We start from the raw sequence: 21634 nt of genomic DNA, 5'->3' as shown, positions 1-21634 counted from the left end.
CGAGTATATATATATCATCCTGATGAGTCCGTGAGTGAGGTGCCTAACAGTCCTGGTGAACATCAAGTGGACCCGAGACTACCACCTCTGATTAATCAACTTACGAGTGGCTACTATGGAGATCGTGCCAGCCTCTCTTGCGGGTCGTCCTCCTTGACATCTCCCTGACCCAGTCTTATCTGATGCTTTTAAAATTGGAGGACGATGAACTTATATTTCGCACAAGCTGTTTTTTAAAAGTTATTTTTAATGTACGTAAAAGTATGGAATACCCTTGATTCATTTGTACTATCAATGACTACTGATCCTCCTTGCACTTTTGAAATGTGTAACTTAGCAAATGCATTGATAATGTATTTTATAGTGTCTATTGCACCTATTGTAATTGTAATTATAAATGTCGAACTGTATTTAAATTGTGCTTTTATGGATTTTTGAAATCCGAATAAAGATTTTTGAATTGAATTGAAATTGACATCCAGTTTGGCAGACACACCAACTCAATTACATATTTTTTTCTCTTCGTTGAAAATGACTTACCTCCATGGACCTACATTTGGTTGCTGTTTATCCTGGTATTACTCTTCATGTCATTTGGATTTGTGACAGTGTCACACTTATGGCGGCCAAAAGCGGTACAAAAGGGGGTGGTGATGGATGGAGCATCTGAACCAATCAAACACTCACACCCAGTCAAAAGATCCGGGTTTAATCCATGTGGATTAAACCCAGATCTTTTGACTGGGTGTGAGTGTTTGATTGGTTCAGATGCTCCGTCCATCACCACCCCCTTTTGTACCGACATCAGTTAAACAACATCTTTCTCTGCTGTCGCATGACATCAATTTGACTGATTTCATCTTAGGGCCTAGGAATCTTGGAGCTAAACAATTTATGTATGCCACAAACAATGAAATCTGGAAGCTTTTGCAGAATGAAGCTGCTTTTCGTCTGCGCCAATTTGATCAGGCCAATTTAGAAAAGGTCATTGCCATAGTACAACAGCATTAATACACTTTCTTCACGCATTTATACGTTGGATAATATTGTTACATCTTATTGATATTGTTCAAAGTGACGTATCTGCGTTATATCACGGTCAAAATCAATTAAGATCAGTTATGCAATATTCTTGGACACTACAGACTCTCAAAATGGTAAATGTACATTGGGATTATTTAAATGCCACTGCTTTATTTTTTGCCATTTAATCTAACTGATAAACAACGATTCATGTCAGTGAAAGATGCTGCATTTACACTTCTGCGTATTGAACAATTAGAGCCCGTGTCGTTCTCAGTAGTGGAAACAAACTCTGCTGTTTGTTTAATTCATGGGGTTATCTCTCTCCCTTTTTCACTACTTCAATTTAAATCGTGCATGCAACATTTTCCGATTGGCCGCTTTGAACAATTGGCTAGTGCATATCTGCATGAATTGTGGTCCCTGCCTTTCACTTACAGATGTCAGAAGGAGGGTAAGTAAGTTTTTCTTACAGGGTAGAACTGCCATTCCACAATAGGACATTCCCTGGTTTGCAAACACATTAAATTGCATGCCGTGTGTCATGTGTCAGCACCCAATCTTGCTTGTTTTTTTTTCGTTGCTTACAAATGGCAGTTATCTTTTTTTGAACAACCAAGACTGCTGTGGTTTACGGGCAGGAGTCCCGTATTTAGCAACAGTTTCCTAGCACGTAACTTGCTACAGCAATGTGCTTCCCATCCCCGTATGGGAGTCTAGATAGTTCAATTTGGTCTTCCATTCTGACTTTGAAAACAGATTTCAATAAGCTGAGCAGGCTCAAAGCACTTTTATTCCAACAAGAGGTTTCTCTCACTTAGGCCCGAGGCCGAGAGGCCTTCGAATTACAGGTGGCTAGGGCTTCTAGCGAGGTAGAGTCCCTTCTGAACACTAACCTCTTACAACATGTTGGGGGACTAATACACCAAATATTTAATCTGTCTGACAAGAAAGGCCTTGCACATTTTTTTTAAATGTGTAGGATCAGGCCTTGAGACTTCTTTTCAGGCAATATTTGGTGTAATACTGGATTTTATTCATACTATTTTTTCCAGCATCTTTGGAGGCTTCCATTAGTATTGGCGTTAGGTGCTGGAATCCTGCGTCTCCTGTTCCTGCTGCATAATGGCTGCTCATCTTGTGGTACTGCACAGACCAAGCCAATTGCAGCTGTACTGTGATTACATTCAACAAGTCTTTGGATGCTTGCTATTAGCAACATTTGGCGTCAGTTATAGACAAAGTTTTGGATTTGCCTAGTTTACTTGCGTGCAACCAGTGTTTTAGTGTCAGCAATGCCCCTTCTATTGGGCAATGGATCTATGCCTATCCAACACATCACATCACGTCCAGTCCCGGATTTTATCCAGTTGATGGGCCCCTTAGCGGCTCATGATCAGGCTTGTTCTGGGGATGGCCAGATGGCGCGTGCTCCTGCACTTGTAGTATTGGCTAGATGGGATGTCTGTGCGGCTGCGCAGAACATCCTGCAATGGAGTTTCTTTGAATATCATGCAAGTTGCCCACTCATGCTTTTAGAGGTGTCTGATTATGAGTAGGAGTGTTTGTTTCTTCAACATACTTAATTGGATGGCATCCCTTTTCTCTACAAATGATAGGGATGACTTTTTGGGGGAATTGCATTCCTCGGTTCACAAACCTTGTAGGACTTCCCACCTCCTTCATAATAACTTTATTATCCCGGAGACAACTAATTTTCAATAATGACATAATGACAATTTTGAATGTTTTTCTTTTTTTTTGTTAAAATTTAGATTTTTTTTAACTAAATTTTTTGTTCAAAAGCTTTGAGCTGTGCTTGATTTTGAATTATGTTTTGGTCCTTTGTCTATGTCCTATGACCTTACCAGGGGGAGGGTGTTATATGGAGCCTTGGGACATTGTTGACGTTACTAAGTTAGCATGAGCTTCGTTGCCCTGATGTTGCTTTTGCGCACGTTACTATATGACCTTGTTTTTGCAAGACTCTGTTTGTTCCTTTCACATGAGAACGGGCTGCTTTTGCGTTCTTTGCCTTTCCTGGAGTTGAGACTGAACACAATGTGCAAGGTCGGTCAACACTGCCCCTTGTTATTCTGTTCTGGTCAGTCCCTAGCACTTAGACATAACATGCTATACACAGCTGCAGTACTGAAGACTTGCGCTTTGATATTACTTTGTTGCATGTTGTTTTAAAACACTAGGAGAAACTGTTTCATGGAGAAGAGCTCTGCTGTTCCTATGATGTAAATCTTACATCCAGGCTTTAAGGTATGGGGTCTGCTGTCAAAACCCAGAGATCATCCGTTTTATAAAATAAACTTCTTCTTGTCAAGGGGATGTGATCAGGCCTATTCAATGAGCTCCTGTTTTCCTGCGCCTAGTTCTGTGTATGTGTAGAATCCCTGCAACACTGATTTATCCACAATCACAGATCAAATCCACTGCCATCCTGTTGTTCTGTAATTGAGAAACCGGAAATTACAGAGCAAGAGAAAATCATAGACATGTAACAAAAGGGGAAACAGACAATTTAATGACATTTTGGCAAGGACAAGGGGGTGGGGCTGACAAAACATCAAACCCCAGTTTAGTTTTCTCCTCCTTTTCATTATGGTACATGTAGTCCATATTTAGTGCTCAACACAAGAGTTGTCTGTTGTGTTACTGAAAATTGGAGGAAAGCAGTGCTGTGTATCCCAGACACATAGTGCCAGATTCACCCATAAAATCATCACTCACGTTGTGGGCCCATCAATTGTGGTGAGTCAAATCTGTTAAGGGCAAAAACTCTGAGAATGCAATAGTTAAGCCCTTTTGTGACTAAAAAACCTATCCTCATAAGGTCAGAGAAGGTCTCTCAGAACATGTATATCTTTTCCTCTGAGACAATATATTCCTTAGGGACATCCACTACACTGTTTGCTGACATGGGCACATGACCTGAAGCATGGTCAGTCTTTTGACCACTTTCAACAGCTGTGTTTTACATGCAGTTAGTGTGGCTTGCAAAGTAGTCTCAGGATGGAATTTTTGGACAGCCTCATAATTATCCAACTTTCGTCATTGACAACCGACTGCAAACCACATTTTGTCCATGACACAACAGGTTGCTCATGTGAAAAATGTGGCAATCAGCTGGTCACAGACTTGCATACCCTGACCTCTGTTATGTGTAATGACCCAGTTCCCGGATTCAGAGCTAGCCAAGTTACAAAAGGTATTTGTAAGCCTTGCTATAAAGCTATATTGTGCAAAACACAACAGGCTAATATGATCTTGCACACAACTTCAGGGGAATTCATTAGAACACCCCTCGATAGTCAGGACATTTGAATCACTACTTCAACAGACCAAAAGTGCGCTCTAGGATGGCTTGAGTTTGTATATGTGCCCTATTGTACTTTCGCTGCAGTACAGTGGTTGGACATCTGTAAGGTGTGAGGAGTTGTGCGGAGAGTGCATACCCAGGAGGGAAGAAAGGGCAATTGGTTACATTTCCCTCTTTAATTTACACAGAACATGCACTATACTTTGGTACATGCAGTGTCGGTTGAGACTGTGTATGTTGCTTTACAATTCTTACTGTACACAGGTTGTTAATTTAAGGTGGCATTCATGTATTTTATTTACACATATCACTCATTTTTAGTGCTTGGTACTTACCCAGTAGCTACATGTTGCAAAATTCTCCCTCATCCATCCACTGGGCAAGAGATGACATGTGGAATACAAAGCTGTCATGGGTACTACTAGCATCACAGACAGCCTGCACAATGATGGGATCTCATTGGTGTCTGTTACAGAAGATGTATGCAATGTGGCGGGTGGCTGAAGGGTCACATGTGTACAATCAATTGCACCCAGCACACGTCGAAGCATGCAATGAGATAGAAATCTCTAGCTGCCCTTTGTCTCATGGCCAGTGTATGGGGCATTCATAAGTGGTGGTGGGCTTTTGCAGTGATGCAGCTCATTACCTGATGCAAGCACCGTGACTGGCTTGCCTGGGAGATGCCCACAATGTCAGAGGAGAACATTTGGAAGAACCCTGTGGCAAAGAAATGGAGAGCAGAAAGGATCTTGAGATAGGCTGGAATGGCATGGGAGTTGCAGGTCACAGAGTCAGGTTCCTGCTCCAACTCACATACCATCTTCTGGAGGGAAATGGTTTCTGGCCCTGACATCTTGACTGGGCATCTCAAATAACTTGACCCTTTGTCTAAAGATCCTCTCTACTCTCCTTCTCCTCCTCCTTATGTTGAAAGAGTTTGTGTGTGTCTGCTCTGCTTTCATATATGCTGTAGGGCTGGGATTGGCTGTTGGGCTGCAGTGTATCGGCTGACGCATGGTGGGGGATGGTAGAAACTTGGACAGGTGTTTAACCTTTTGGAAAATGATCAACGGCCAGAGTGCAGGTATTCCAGCCAGGGTGGGAAATTCCGGATGGGATTTCCACTCTGGGTGCGGAGATTCCGGCCAGAGTGTGGAAATTCTGGCCTGACATAAAGTTAGAAGTCGTAAGTGCATTCTATGAATACCAAAAATCGTAAGTGCCTTCTGTGAATACCAAAAGTAGTACTTTTAGGATTTTGTCTCAGATTATTTCTGTGAATCGGCCCCACTACCTGTAAGTCCCTTTGTGAATACTGAAAAGTGGTAAAGTTAGACTTTAGTTCTAACCTCCCAATTTTGGTATATCTTTACCTTTGTAAATCGGGTCCTGGCACAATGACCTCAAGTAATCTAACCATCTCCCATGTTAAATTAAATAAATGCAGTATTTTTCTACTTTTGATATAAAGTTCAAGAGATAGGGTGTCAACTCATAATTCTACCTTTGGTTTGGAGGGGTCTAATAAACCAGTTGACCATTGGAGGTGGGTAAATACCTATCTCATGATGGACGTACCCACACAAAAAAGTATATATTTTTTTGCATGGTGTAGTGTTATATTTTACACGGCACTCAAGGGTATGGTTTAGACATTATACTCAAATCCAAATTCATCCCAAGGTACAGAAGGCACCCATGACTATTATTGATAGTACAATGTCTTGAGCATTTATCAGACTCTCACCAAAATGCATTCCAATTATCCATTTAAGATTAACTAACACATATTTTGGGGGCTAACATTTGAGATACATATTGTGACAATATTTGACATTACAGACCTCTTCTGTTTTATAAGGGTCCACATGTTGATTAATATCTATCAGATAAAATATCCTCATCAACAAATCTATGACCAAAATTTCATTTACATAAATGTTGTTGTTATGCTTGAATATATTATTGTCGCTGTCTTCTTCAATGCCACATAAAAGTTTCTCATATAGCAGGTAAATATTTTTTTTATATTTAATACATGTAGATTTTTAAAGGGCATTCTGTATTTTAAAAAGGTTGAGCACCATACAATCTTTACCATATAGGAACCTCAAGGGAGTATGTTCTCTAAAATGTCTGTGGCTGTTGTCTTTTCCCGGCTGCCACCCATACAAAAAACAGAAGTACTCAGCATTTCCTGGTGCAGCTATAGGTTTAGCCACATATGTGAGTATTGCTTTTATTTATACAAGTATTCTCACATAGAATATTAGACTATTCATTCACTTTGACATTTTTGTCATACAATGTAGTTCCTAAAGTCTAATAATTATACAACATTATCCAAGAGAAGGGCAATCCCTTATAGTTATTGTCTGAGGTGGAATCAGAGAGCCTGAGGCAAAGACAAGGTCTCTCCTCCAACCCAGTAAATAGCTACATGGGTGTCTCTTCTCCCCTGGATATTACTATTGTAAATCAGAATATTAAAATTTGAAAGAAAATTCAAAGAATTTTTAGATGTTGAGTTTTTGATTGGGCAACTTTGGTTGAAGGTAACAAGAAGCACACCTGTTGCATTTTTGTGCTAAGGCTCCCCCAATTTTATCCAACTGAAGTGCATTTCAGTGTTATTCAATCATTCAATCAGCATTTGTATAGCACATCACTGTCACCACTATGGTTAACTGGACGTTGAGGGTGCCATGCACAAGGATCTTGAACTTCATCTTTTAGATGGGGAGACAGTGGAGGTTCCTGAGATGGGATGATGTGCGTCTGTTTGGGGAAGTCCAAAATTAGTCTGGTTGCAGTGCTTTTTATGGTTTGGAGCCTTCCTAAAAGCTAGGTGGATGGCTGAGTTTGAGGGCACAAAATGGAGCAGATGATAATCGGTGGCCTCCATTGCACCGCATTTAGGGCATCAACTAGAGAGAACAGGGTTCAGCCGATGGAGCATAGCTGATGTGTAATAGATGTGATGTATGAAATTGAAGTGAAATAAACTAAACCTGGCATTGCTCAAGAACTCTTTGATTAGTAACAGGGCTTGTTCCCATTGTGTATATATCAATGCCTTATCACAGTCTTCTTCCCATTTTGTGAGTATATGCAAGGGACGCACGTGTGTATCATGGATGTATGACGTTACAACGCAGGCTATTACAACGCCTGCCTTTACAACGCGGTTTTTACATCGCATACCATTACAACGCATAGCGCTTTTGGGTGTTGGATAGTGAATAGTTTAATTTACTATTCCAACTCCAGTCCCCGTGGACACTAGGGAAGGTTATTGGATAGTAAATTAACCTATTCCCTATTCTAGAGCGCCCCCCAGCGCAATGCGTTGTAATAGTTTGCGTTGTAATGACTGCGTTGTAATGGTAGTGCGTTGTAAAAGTTTCATTGTAAGTGATGTTTACCGTGTATCATAGAGTCATGTGATAATCCCATGACTGTGATCGGCTGAACTAATAATCCCAGAGTGTCTGAACATGCTGTGGTTTCCTGGGTGTGCCCTCTGAGTTCACACATTACTCCTTTTACGGCATTGTATTGTAGGAATTAGCCCTGTATGATCTGAAAGTGCACATGGACAGTTTCGAAGGAGCTCATTGAATCCATCCACAATATATCCGCTAATATGTGGCACCCTCCCCTTTTCCATTTTGATATATCAATGTTGTCTTTCAGGTGGGTTAACTGTGGAACCCATCATATTGGCAGGTCTGCAGCATATGTAATGTAAGTGCCCCATCCCTTTGCGGTATCTCTGCCATAGAAATACTGTGTCTATATGTTATGAGGTGTCCCCCCGAGCACCTGCAGCAACACAAAGAACTGCTTGGGTAGATAGTCATATTCTACACAGCTACGCAATGGCCATCCATTTGTACTAGTGGTGCCCCCAAACCAGCCGGCCACAAACTGCAGTTGTGCCACCAGGTAATATTCTTCCATGTCTGGGACTTGCAGTCCCCCCTCTTCATATATACAGACTAGGGTGGGCATTTTATTAGTGCTCCTTTTCTTTTTTATCGGGGAGTGGAGTTTCAGAATTTTTGCCCAATGTATTGTATAAAGTCTACATTAGAAGAGGTAAAGGCATTTAGGTAATACTATAATTTAAGCCACTGACAGTGGGCGGGAAGTCCAGAAAGTCGTGGAGTCTTGTATGCTCTGTATCAGTTTGTGTGCGTTCAGTTCATGCAAGGTGTGTTCTCGAAGGTGATTTTAACCAATGAAAAATGCTGATTCTCTTTTGGACATATGATTCAATGAACCATATTTAAAAAAGAAAAAAAATTCTTTCATAAGCTTCACAAGGAAATTATTGACGGTGCCATATATGCTAAGCTAAAGACAAATATTCTATAAATTCACCAATATCTATGCCATTAATTTAAGATAAATGTCTATAAAGTGGACTAAAGCAGGTACTCCCAACAACAGCAGCAGTCTGTCATTAATTCCCCAGCTTCAATAGAGCGCTAACATTCTATATTCATAACAAAGTGAGGCACGCCATGTTGTTGGACTAGGAGATTTGCATTTAAAAACATTTTCTTTTGAGGGGAATGTAGTAGATAAAAAAAAAAGCTAATAGACAAAAATTATGAAAATATAAAATTCATATGTACATGAAATATTTTTTAAAAATCTTTGCAAATTAATCTTTTTTCAGAGGCACTCCAGGACAAACAGAACTGTTTGAATAATTATTGAAAGTACAATAGAATATTGTGCTTTTGTTCCGATGACATTGGATTGCCCTATGAGTTGAAAATGTGATTGCCAAAGGTATGAATACCACAGCATGTAGGCATATAAATATTGTCATGTAAACTATGGTAAATGAATAAGCATGGGCGGATTTTGCGTATTGGCAATCCGCGGATCTGCGTATTTGCGTATTTGCGGATTGCGACAATACGCAAAATCCGCGGATCCCAGCGTATTTTTTTTTTTGCGTGTTCGCACAGGTTTTTGCAAGTTCGCGAGGGTTTTATTGTACAAAACGCTCGCGAACGTGCAGAAACCCGTGCGAACACAATGTGGCTACTCATGGCCAAACGGACGGGCTTCCATGCGAGTGGGCATGCCTCTTGTGTGTATAAAAGGTAAGAGGCCGATCAGAGCAGCAGATGAAGATGCAGAGACTCCTGGTCACAGGGACAGCACAGGGATTGTGCTGCACATGCCTCTTGTGTGTATAAAAGGTCAGAGGCCGATCAGAGCAGCAGATGAAGATACAGAGACTCCTGCTCACAGGGACAGCACAGGGATTGTGCTCGTGAAAGTCAAGGATGCAAAGGCCTTTCTATCCAGCATCACAGCTGACTTTCGACGGTAGATTGGGTAAAGAAGGCACATTGCCCAGCCTCGACGGCGCTCTCGATTGTTTCTGGGCTGATGAATGAGTCACTGCATTTGAGCTTCAACAAGTTCCAGGGACCATGTGTGTACTGTTTCCAACGGCACCAGCAAGCTGCCAGCGCCGTTGAAAAATAGTTACAAAGTTAGCTGCACCTGCTCTGTGCAAGCTAACTTTGTAACTATTTTACAACGGCGCTGGCAGCTTGCTGGCGCCATTACATGAGTGGGTGGGGGGAATCCATTACATCCGCGGATTTTGTCGGATTTTTGGGAAAATACGTAAAATACACGGATTGCGTATTCACCAAAAATCCGAAAAATCCGTGGACGTAACGGATTTGCCGCCCATGCTTATAAATGAACACAAGAAATCTAAAACAAGGCTACATTTTCAGTAAATTCTAGAATATCTTCCTCATCCATGCCTCTAACAAAGTCTGGCTTGCTGAATAAAACATGCACTTCCTCCACTAGCAGCAGTGTGTACATTAATTCCCAAGTAATCCATTTTAGCTTCAGTGCTAACATTCTCTAATCAGGCCAAAATTGGACACTACTCACTTTCATTTTACTCGAATAGGAGATGCTGAATTAAAAGCCTTTTTTTCTTGTGCACCCAGATGTAAATGGGTATTGAGTTTTTAATGCAGATATGTGAACAGAAGCTTTTTTTTGTGCACTTACAGCACCACTACTTGAGGTAATGGAGGTCGAGCTGGATGGAGGTCCCTGCCGGCCCTTCTGACGAGAAAATATGGAAGTTGTAGGTTGTGTTGGTGTAGTAGTTACCTGTGTTGGTGGTGGTACCACCAGTGGTGCCACACCACACACATTCTGCGCAGCAGCATTTTTGGATAGGGTAAAAATGTCTGTCTGCTGCATACCCGCTGGGGCTGGAGTGACGACTGTGATGACTGGATCGTCATCGTCAGATTGTTCATCAGCAGCAGAATACACCACTTCTACTTCTTCTTCGTTATCACCCATAAGTGAAAGCCTTGCGAGAACCTTCCTTTTAGCTAGATTTGTCGGCTCATGGCGTGCCTCCCTCTCAGATTACATTGGTGGGTGCCAATCAAGATCTAGATCATCAGAAGGAAGGGGGCTTGAAGAAGAACTTGTACTAGCCCTACTTGACCTTTTTCTTGCTGGGGATCTGGAAGACAATAGATCATAAGGAGGAGTGGCTTGCTCGGATGATATCTCCGCTTGAATCTCGATTTCCTGAGGAGACCCTACTTCTGGAGGAACAAGCATTGTGGGCAGTTGTGCCTCTACTTGCGCCTCTACCTGTGCCTCTACTTGCGCCACTCCGTGCGCCACTCCTTGTGCCACTCCTTGCGCCACTCCTAGTGCCACTCCTTGCACCTCTCCTAGTGCCACTCCTTGCACCTCCCCTTGCGCCTCCCTTTGCTCCTCTCATTGTGTTGCTCCTTGCGCCTCTCCTTGCGCCTCTCCTTGTTGCACCTGTGGTAGTCGTTGCGGCTGTGGTTGAACACTCGTCAGATGAGGTACACCCTGCGTTAATTGGATGCTACTTTGCGATGAGTCAATGCCAACATCACTGGTCGATGGTGAAAGAGCAATTAGAGAGGCTGCCTCCGCGGCACTCAGGGACTTGGGCCTAACTTGGCGTGGTGGTACTAAGACCAATGAAGCGGAGGTGTTGCTCCCCGCTTGGTCTCCGGCGGACACCGCTGCTGCAGGCGTAGTTTTTTCCCCCAAAAACGTGTCTGTCGGCACACCAGTCTCCTTGGTAAGTGGCGCCACTTGCTTCTTCTGCTCCTTCTTACTGGCAGTGGCACTGGCAACTTTCTTGGTAGAGGCGCTACGGCCACCTTTCTTTTGGCCCATCTTCTTCAGAGGTCAGACTAGCAGGACGCAGTTGCACGAGTTGCAGAGTTGTCTGTGGTCACCACACGTGACGTCACGTGACATTGTGCACACACCGCAGCAGGACTTCTTCCTGGCACTACAACAAGTGATGATGATGAGGATGATTCCTGGTTGTCAGTCTTTGTGCACCTAAAGCAAAGGAAGCCAGAGTAACATCAGTTAAATAAATGTTGCATATTTCGTGCTTCAATTAATATTTACAACTAGGCATTTATTATTATTACCACATCACAACCAAAAACAGAAAGACCCAAAATAAAAATTGCAATTCTAATCTGAAATGGATGTTCAAATTAATAGAAGAGGGACCACACAGAGAGAGTTGTTTCATGCACACATTCATCATAACTCTAGGCCTACTGGCCCGCAACTGCAAGCTTGCCGGCCTATGGCAAAAACTGCCTGGCCTCAATATGCCCCCCCATCCACATGGCCAGGCCCTGGACCAGGCCCCAACAACACCCAATACATCGAAATACACACAAAAATCAACCCAATCTAATGCCATCCATGCCCTAAATGATGTTTAAATTCAAGAGACCCCACAGAAAGACGTTGTCCATGCACCACTGACTACCCCTGGGCATAATGAAGGAAAGCAAGGCAGACTGGGTGCAGGCCTATGACACAAAGCACACTGCCTGGCTTCAAAATGGCCCCTAGACCCCCACCCACATGGCCAGGTCCTGGACCAGGCCTCAAAATGGCCCCCACCCACATGGCTAGGCCCTGGACCGGGCCCCAACAACACCTAAAATATCGAAATACACACAAAAACCCCACCCCAATCCAATGGCATCCATGCCCTAAATGATGTTTAAAATCAAGAAAACACACAGAAAGACTTGGCCCATGCACCACTGACTACCCCTGGGCCTACTGGCTAGTGTGGCTTTAACACGCACCCCAAAATTAGAAAAAACATCCACATAGATATAATAACAGTGAACTATTCAATAACATGCCATCGATGCCATAAATGATATTTAAATTCAACCAAACTCACAGAAACACTTGTATCATGCACCCATGACTAACTCTGGGCCTACTAGGTACTGTGGCTACCCACAATATATTCTAATTATATTTTAAAAAATGTTGAAAAAGTGTATAAATTGTAGTTGCAGCAACTGCAATGCCCCAAACAAACAACACCAACTTACTTGTAAAATCTTAACTCCAAAAGTGATCCAAACACAAAGTCCTCAAATACAAATATCCAGCAGCAGCCACAAAGAGTAATCCTTCCAGCACCAGATCCAGATGAAAAGGGACCAGGACGTGGACAAAGCACTGGGAGGAGCCTTGACTCTGGGGCACTTCTTTCCTCCCAACCCCCCAAAAATGCACTCCTTGCCCAAAAAAGTGCAGCCAAATGTCAATCAGAGTTATTCTGATCCAAGTCATCAATTTCAGAAGGTTTATACTGCCAGCGATAGATTTCTTGTGCAGAATTGCTATTTTTGCTATTTCAGGAAAGCGAGAAGTTCAAATCTCCTGCCGGAAGTCAGATGCGCGGCGCATCTACGTGTTCGCAAATATTTACTCTCGCGATGCGTGACCGCGGGCCCTTATGACGAATTTGCGCTCTGAGCGTCTCGCAGTGCAAGATGGCGGGACGCTATGATATACTCGCGGTCGAAAAGTCTTGCGCGATCATGCAATGACGTACGCGCTGTCGATAAGTCTCGCGCGATCACGCAGCAAGATCGAAAATGGTGCCTTGCACGCAAACCGGGAGGAAAACAACTCGGCGAAATCAGAATCACGGTAAGTCAACGCCACGCGCGCGAGATTGTATTTTTGAAGCGTGACCAAGCAAAAAAAATCCGACAACTAGCGAATTGCAAATTCTTTGACAATTCTGCGCGATTTGCGGAACGCAAAATTGCCAAAAATTTGCAAATTCCGCGAGCAGAACGGATTTTCAGCCCATGCTTATTCAAAATGTTAGTGTGGATCGTAGGACATAGCTGTGTTTTCTGGTGCAAGAGGTACACAGAACAGAGACGTATTGACTTATACCTAGGTTTACAAAATGTTGATATTAAATGGTTTGGACAGAGAGGATTGAAGTGGCACCAATTGTTGCCTTTAGTCAAATCCTGTTGGCATCTCCAACACCCTGACCTCATGATTGTGCACTGTGGTGGAAACAATCTAGGCACATTGACTGGGGTAAGTTTGGAAATGCTAATGAAGGACACCTTTGGACAACTGATGTTACTTTTGCCTCAAACTGTCTTTGTATATTCCAATATATGCCGAAGACAGAAGTGGAAATGGTTCGAACAATTTTGTCCTCAGATTGAAAAACTTCGGAAAAAAAGTCAGCAAAGCTGTCTCTGCATACCTCAGAGACCACAAAATGGGGTCCATATACAACAACAATATACATTTTGATATGCCGGATATGTACAGAAGTGATAAAGTACACTTCACAGATCAGGGAAACCACGTTTTCCTGAATACCGTAAAGCTGTGCATCCACACTTATATGTAGCTCCACCTAATGAACACAAGGGCTCTTTTTAGAGCCACCCTATAACTGACAACTTAGCCTGCTATTTTAGGGCCAGATAACGGCAACTCCCGGACCCTTGCCAAAATGTATTCTCCTCATAGCTGTAGGGCAGCAGCCAGACCATCTCACTTTGCAGCACAGAGCTCTCGCTTTGATCCCCGGCTCTACTCACCCATAAGGGTCAGTACTTGGCACTTTACAAATACTGTATTAATTTACCTTCGCACTCCCTATACAACACCACCTAAGCACCATATACAAGATGAACATGTTTGGCACAGCGTACATGACTTCACAGCATACCATACACAATTTAGGCTCATGATTTCATCACCAACTCCAGCAGCAGCTCAATTTAACAGCATGACAAGCTAGGCAATTCCTCACTTAATTTCCATACCCTGCACTTTCAGACTGGTAGGGGTCAGTAGTTCAGCGAATTTACCCCGAGTCCATCAGCATCTCAGCTTACGCCCCCAGCGCCATCACACCCATAGGAGTGAGTAGTTAGCACTTCACAAATACCGGATTGATTTGATAGGCGCAAATTTACCTTCACACTACCTCTATAACGCCCTCTAAGCACCATTTACAAACTACAATGTTCTGAACAAAAGTTCATCCAAGTAGCTATAACTACATGCTCACACTACTTGGACAAGTGTGGCGCAGCGGCCAGAGCACATGACTTCACAGCATATGACACACAGTTTGGGCTCACGCTTTCATCCCCGAGTCCAGCAGCAGCTCAGTTTAGCAGAATGAGACTCTAGACAGTACCTCACATATTTTCCGTACCCCGGGACTTTCAGACCAGTATGGGTCAGTAGTTCATCCTAGTAGGTATAAACACATGCTGACACTACTTCCACAGCTGTAGTGCAGCGGCCACGGCACATGACTTCACAGCATAAGACACACACTTAGGGCTCACGCTTTAATCCCTTTGTCCCGTACCACCTCACCTTAGCAGCATCACACTCTACGCAATACCTCACTTAATTTCTGTAGTCCAGCACTTTCACACCGGTAGGGGTGAACACTTCGCTTCGCACCCCCTCTATAGCACACCCTAAACAGCCCACATAGGCTACAGTGCTCCTACCCTTCTCTTTCCTACTTTTTTCCCCCTACTCACGTCAACGGAATCACAGAATGGCGGCCAACACTTCCTAGTTGTAACCGCTTGCACCGCTCGCAGCCAAACAGCAGCAAGCTCATGCTCCTAACGCCTCATACAATTAGATGGCAGAATTTCCAAATCGATATCTGTAAATTTTGATATTCCTCAAAAACTATTGAACGGATTTACACAAAATGAACAAACACGTGCTCTCTAGAAAAATACCCTTCTCCTTGGTAAATTTGGGGTAATTCCGTTCATCCATAGTCTTGTCTAAAGTTTCCCATGGAAATGAAGATTGAAAAAACACATTTTGGGACCCCCCTTTTTTCTTTCCCCCCCCCTTGATGAATCACCCGCAAACTTCCAACATAGGAGCTGATCTCAACAAAGAATTTGTTTTGAAAATGTTGCGATGATTCGTCAATCGGCGCCAAAATTATTGGGAATAGAATGTTGCCATTTTCCTATGGTAAGTAGGTCCTAACTATAACTGCCTATATATATATATATATATATTACCTACTGGCGGTCGCCAGTAGGGAGTTATAGTTAGGACCTATTTTCCATAGGAAATCCACAACATTCTATTTGCAATAACTTTGGTGCCGGTTGACAAATCTTTGCAAATTTTTCAAAACTAATGGGGCGCTTCAGTCCGCTCCTATCCTGAAAGTTTGGGGGTGATTGGTCAAGTGGGGTTAGAGAAAAAAGTGGGGTCCCAAAACATGTTTTCCCTATGAAATTTCCCATAGGAACCTTTAGTCGCAGCTACAGCCCGAGCTGCTGAACGGAATTACACCAAATTTGGCAAAGAGGTAGTCCTTGGTTCAGACTCGTGCCTTTTTGTTAAATGGTGTAAATCTGTTCAGCAGTTTTTTACATAGTAAAGGAAAATATACATATATATCTGGGCGGAGCCTAACAACACATCTAATTGTGAGATCTGATTGGCTGTCAGCACTTTATCTAAGAAGTGGCAGCCATCTTGGAACCAATATACATGATAGCACCACATTAGAAAGCATTGCAGTTAATAGAAGGTTTTAAGACTTTAGTTACATTATAAATCATTTGTTGATGGTTCCATGCTCATTTTAGCAATTGTGGTGTGTTTGAAGGTGATTTTACCATGTGAAAAAGCCTTCTGCTGGGATATCATGAATCATGTTTGGGAGAAAACTATTTTCTTATGCTTTTCCCACAGAGTTTTGGAAGGTGATCTATAAGCCAAACTGAGAGCATATTTTCTGTAAATTCACATTATCCTTCTCAGTGAGAATGAAGTCTGACATTCTCAGTAAAACATGTGCATCCAACAAGGGCAGAGACTGTCAGTTGATGTCTTTGTGTTCTACTGCAGATTCCCAGAGTGCTCTAAAGAACAACTAGAGTGCTAACAGCCTTACTTATGACAAAAGTATATCATACCTGAAGCCATCTTGATTGGAATAAAGAGGTAACTCTTAAAACATCTAATTTAAAAAGGAACAAAATGATGGGGTTAATTTTGCCATAGAAAGTATGATTAGTGCTGCAGAAAGAAAAATGATGGCACATTTTGAGTGACTTCTCAAATAATAATTACCCTTCCCAAGCCTCCTATTTACGCATCTCAGGGTGAAGGTTATTTCTAAAACCGGAGCTAAGGGAGTTGGGGGCGATCCTTGAACGAAACAAATATAAAACGCTCAGAGATGAACAGCAAAGGTGTTTTCAGAACTGAGTCACTCACGCCCTGGTCACCAGCAGACTCGACTACGGCAATGCACTCTACGCCGGAATAAACAAAAACCTCATCCGCAAGCTACAGGACAACCAGAACGCCGCCGCAAGACTGGTCCTCAACCTGCCAAAACACTAACACATCTCCCAGCACCTGCGCACACTCCACTGGCTCCCCGTCGAGGAGAGGATCACCTTTAAGATGCTCACCCACGCACACAAGGCCCTCCACGGCACCGGACCAGCATACCTGAACAGCCGACTCAAATTCCACGCGCCCCAAAGGACCCTACGATCAGCCCAGCTCTCCTACACCGTGGTCCCCCGCACCAGAAAGACCAGATCGGGAGGCCGCTCCTTCACTTTGCTCGCTGCCAAAGCATGGAACGCCCTTCCGCTCCACCTCAGACAGACAACATCGCTCCCCATCTTCGCAAGAAACCTCAAAACCTGGCTCTTCGACAGACCCCCTCCTTGATGGAATGGAACCTGCACCCCCCCCCACCCCTAGCGCCTTGAGACCCTTACGGGTGAATAGTCGCGCTTTAACAAACCCCTGATTGATTAATTGAGTGGGTGTAGAAAACAGAGAGGTCCTGAAAAGGGTGCATTTTTGTTCTCCAGAAGCAGTCACAACAGGTTGTGTAAAGTCTTTGGGGCTAGAACTATTACTCTCAACATCTTACACAAACCCTGATGTACATCCACCCAAGGAGAGGGGGATTAGATCCACAGACTATATGCAAAATGCAAAATCTTCTGGACAAACAGGTATATTTTAATTATGCTATGATGCACCAAACCCACATTTACAGACAGGCATTCTCATGTTTGCATAACATTTTAATAGAACTGCAGGGCTTATTTCAGGGAGGCAGAAACACGACTTTTAGGTCAAAGCCTACCAAGCAGCGGGGTTCTATGGTAGCGAAAATACTTCTTGTTGGCATTCTGAAAGCTTCCAGGGAATTCATTTTACCCATTGCTTACCATTGACTTTGTGGTTTGCAACTCACATTTTCTGGCTTTCTATTTGCTGGTTTTATTTGATTTAGGCTGTCCAGCATGTCTTCATCGCTCCCGTGAAGCAAACCTTGTTCACCATCCCTCCTTGTATACATCTACATAGGCCTTTAAATTTAAATTTTAAATATCTTGTCACATTTGCTGTAGCTCAAAAACCACAGTCAAATGTAAAGCTCTGTCTTGCAAGGTGGCTTGGTGTTTATGTTTCTTTCACTGACTTCAAAATGAGAGGATTTATGTGACAATCTTGTCAGGTAGTGGGACAGAAAAGGATTTTTTCTAACACAACACAAAATGTAAATGTCTGTAATGAACTGTGCAAATATTTCAGAATATATCCAAATTATGAACGCACAAACAAAGCACATTTTATTTGTAATTCAGAAATTTGATGTGATGGAAACAAATGTTTTAATGTGATCAAAACAAATCAGTACTGTAGGTGATGCCATTTAGACACACTGTTTGCTGTATATTTTTATTAGTAAAACTGTATGTGTATATGTAATTGTCATTTCAATTGAAAATGTGTTGTCTGTAAGGGTAGTGCGCTACTACACCATACATACTCCACACTACACCACTACACTCTACAACACTCTACTGAACGACACAACATTCCACTTCACTCCACCACATACCTAGTTATGCTACTTCACACTAGGCCACTCTATGCCACTCCATGACACTCCATTGTACCACATGACATGCCGCTTTACTGCATTCCACACCACTCCACTTCCCTCTATGAAACTTTCCTTTGCTCCATTCCACTCTATATTCCACTCTACAGTACTCTATGCCACAATACGCCACTCCACTCTATGCCACTTCACTCTAGGCAACGCTTCTCTATTCTATGTCACTCCTCTCTGCGAATCTACACCACTCTATGCTACTTCAATCTATGACTGTACTCCACTTTACCCACTTTGTGAAACTCTATTCTACTCTACAACACTTTATTCCACTCTATGCCCCTCCACTCTACTTCACTCAACTGCATGACACTCTACCCCACAACACACTACTCCACTCTTTGCCACTCTATTCTACTCCACACCGCTCCACTCGACACCACTAACTTTTAGTCATGCTGAACAACTGCCACGCTGGTGTACAACATGGCTAAAACACATTGGCAAAGCCATTAGCCCTTGCATAGGTGAGACCTGTTGGATTTGCCAATGGTTGTCACATCCAGCAGCCCCTGCTTCATTTCAGACCACAGTGATGCAAAGTTGTTTCTCAGACTTTGAAGGAGGACTTCTAGAAATATCATTGTTATGGGGGCCTAATTGCCCTTCGAATTAAAAGGGTGGGATCTCAACAACATCCAATCTTGTAAATCTGTTATTTCTGCAAGGCTAGCTAGTGAAATGTACTTGACCACCTGTTGTTTTAATGCTGAAAGCAGCATCGATGATGTCATCTGTTGCAGCCTTCAAATGCAGTGCCCTTTTCTCCTAACAACCAACTTTAAACCCCAGCACCACTTGTGATAGCAGGCAAGTTCGAGATGAAGTGATCTGGTGTCCCAGGCGTTCATAGTCTACAAATCCTTGCAGGTGTCATCTGCTCCTGCTCCTTCATCCCTTTCCTCCATCCCTGGAACCTGCTACCTGACAGCTATCTCCTCGCATCCCAGCACATGGCTAAATCACCAGCTCTGCCACTTCAGGGCAGAGGATGAAGCATATTTGCTGATAGGCCAAGGCAGAGGGAGAAGCATGCCTTCATTCTCCACCATCTTGGTCACACCTTAGAGCTTTTTAATGGAAAGTAGAACTGCATAACTGCTATCTGTTGCTGGGAGAGGGTTGTAGCTTGGACTCTGTCACACGTTTCAGCCTAGGCTGAGAGCATGTCAGTTTATAATTAATCAAAATACTGCAGGGAGTAATTTTTGTGATTTTCCTATAGATACAGATGTCTGTCACTGACAACACTTTTCAAGACTGATTTGCATATGGCTGTGTCCAAATTAGTCTGGCATAGTGAGCAAACGAATGATGGATAAAACCTAAATCTGTGACTGGGGGTTAGTGGTTGAAAGGATTTAGCACTCCGTCCATCATTTTGTTGTATTTGCTTTGTTCACCCTAAGTGGCCAAGGGTATGCCCAGCTGTAAGTCCCTTCCTCGCTGTGTCACTGGATTCAAGCTAGCCTGGCAGATTAGGGGTGAAACCCTGAAACAGGTCCCAGGATGCTTGTTTCCAGTCCAGGGAGGACATAGCCTGGCAGTTTGGGCTGGACTGCTACCATGAAGAACAGGGTCAAGACTGATTTGCATAGGGCTGGGTCCAAACCGGGGTAGCATAGTGAGCAAAAGAACGATGGATTAAACCCAGATCTGTGACTGGGGTTGAGTGGTTAAACGGTTTCAGCACTCTGTGCATCATCTTGTTGTGACTGACAGCACTTATAAAATACTACTTTAGGTCAGCCTATTGCTGGCAGGAATCATGGGTAAAGACATGGCTTCCTGTTTAAGACTCAGCAAGCTTTGTATCCATCTCAGTAAAGGCATCACTGGTGGTGTGCAATGTCTGCATAGTGCAGAGAAAGGTTTCACATGCTGGGAGAACACACTGTGAAACACCACCCCAATTACTAATTACATTTCCCTGCAAAAACAAAGAACTCCAACATACTTTAAGAGATATAGCGGCCATCTTGGAACTCTAGTTAAAACTATCCTTGGGACCCAGGGCATCTTTGCTAGGCGGTCATGATGTTAAGCGGCTGCAGCCATGACCTTGCTACGATCTAGGATTTCATTTATACAGAACAATTGCTTCCTGCTGGAGTTGCTTAAAAGAATTTGGGAATACAGAGAAGTATTCTGTAGAGAGTTGTTTTGAAACTTTTGAGCAATTTAAAGATTTCATTTGAACTTTACTAAGACTGTTGGATTATCACTATCACTAACAGTTATTCTGTGATGAAACAGGTAGGATTCTCAAGTCAACAATAGCAGTCCGCTGTGTTAGAATCGCAATTACTGTTATTCAAAGATTGCTTTCAGACAGCGTGTAGATTTCAAGATGTTGGACATGCAATGAGACAGCCATGTTAGAAGTATAGAAAATAACTAGACAATATAACATTTTCTATTCTTTCCAGAAGCTGCTACATTGAGGTTACATGCAATGTGGCAGCCATCTTTGAAGTATAGCAAGCATAATTCCAAGATGGACTGTGGCTGGTATTGGCTTTGACAGAGCCAGCACAACCTTACAAGCATCAGGCCTTGGCAAAGCCACCAGTACCAACCCCAAGGCATTAGCAGAGCGAGCTGATTGGCTTTTCTTTCACTGGTTTGCTATGGTGTGAAGTGGAAAATTCACATAATGGGAATGCATAGGGATTGTATTTGGCATTAAAGACAAATAAAATACCCAACTATTTCTATAAATACGTGTGTAAAAAATAAAAGCAATGGCCTCAATAAAAACTAAAGCTGAATGCTGCATATCTGTCTTTTTTACTTTTTTGCAGGTGAGGGAGCCATGAGGCAGTTAAAAACAACTTGAGTGCTCAGGCTCTCAGCTTACCCTCTTGTCGAATCCACAACCTCATTTACCCCAAAAGCTGTCATTG

Source organism: Lissotriton helveticus, chromosome 6 (genome assembly GCF_964261635.1).
Source record: "Lissotriton helveticus chromosome 6, aLisHel1.1, whole genome shotgun sequence".
Lineage (NCBI taxonomy): Eukaryota > Metazoa > Chordata > Amphibia > Caudata > Salamandridae > Lissotriton > Lissotriton helveticus.
This window is presented reverse-complemented; position numbering follows the sequence as displayed.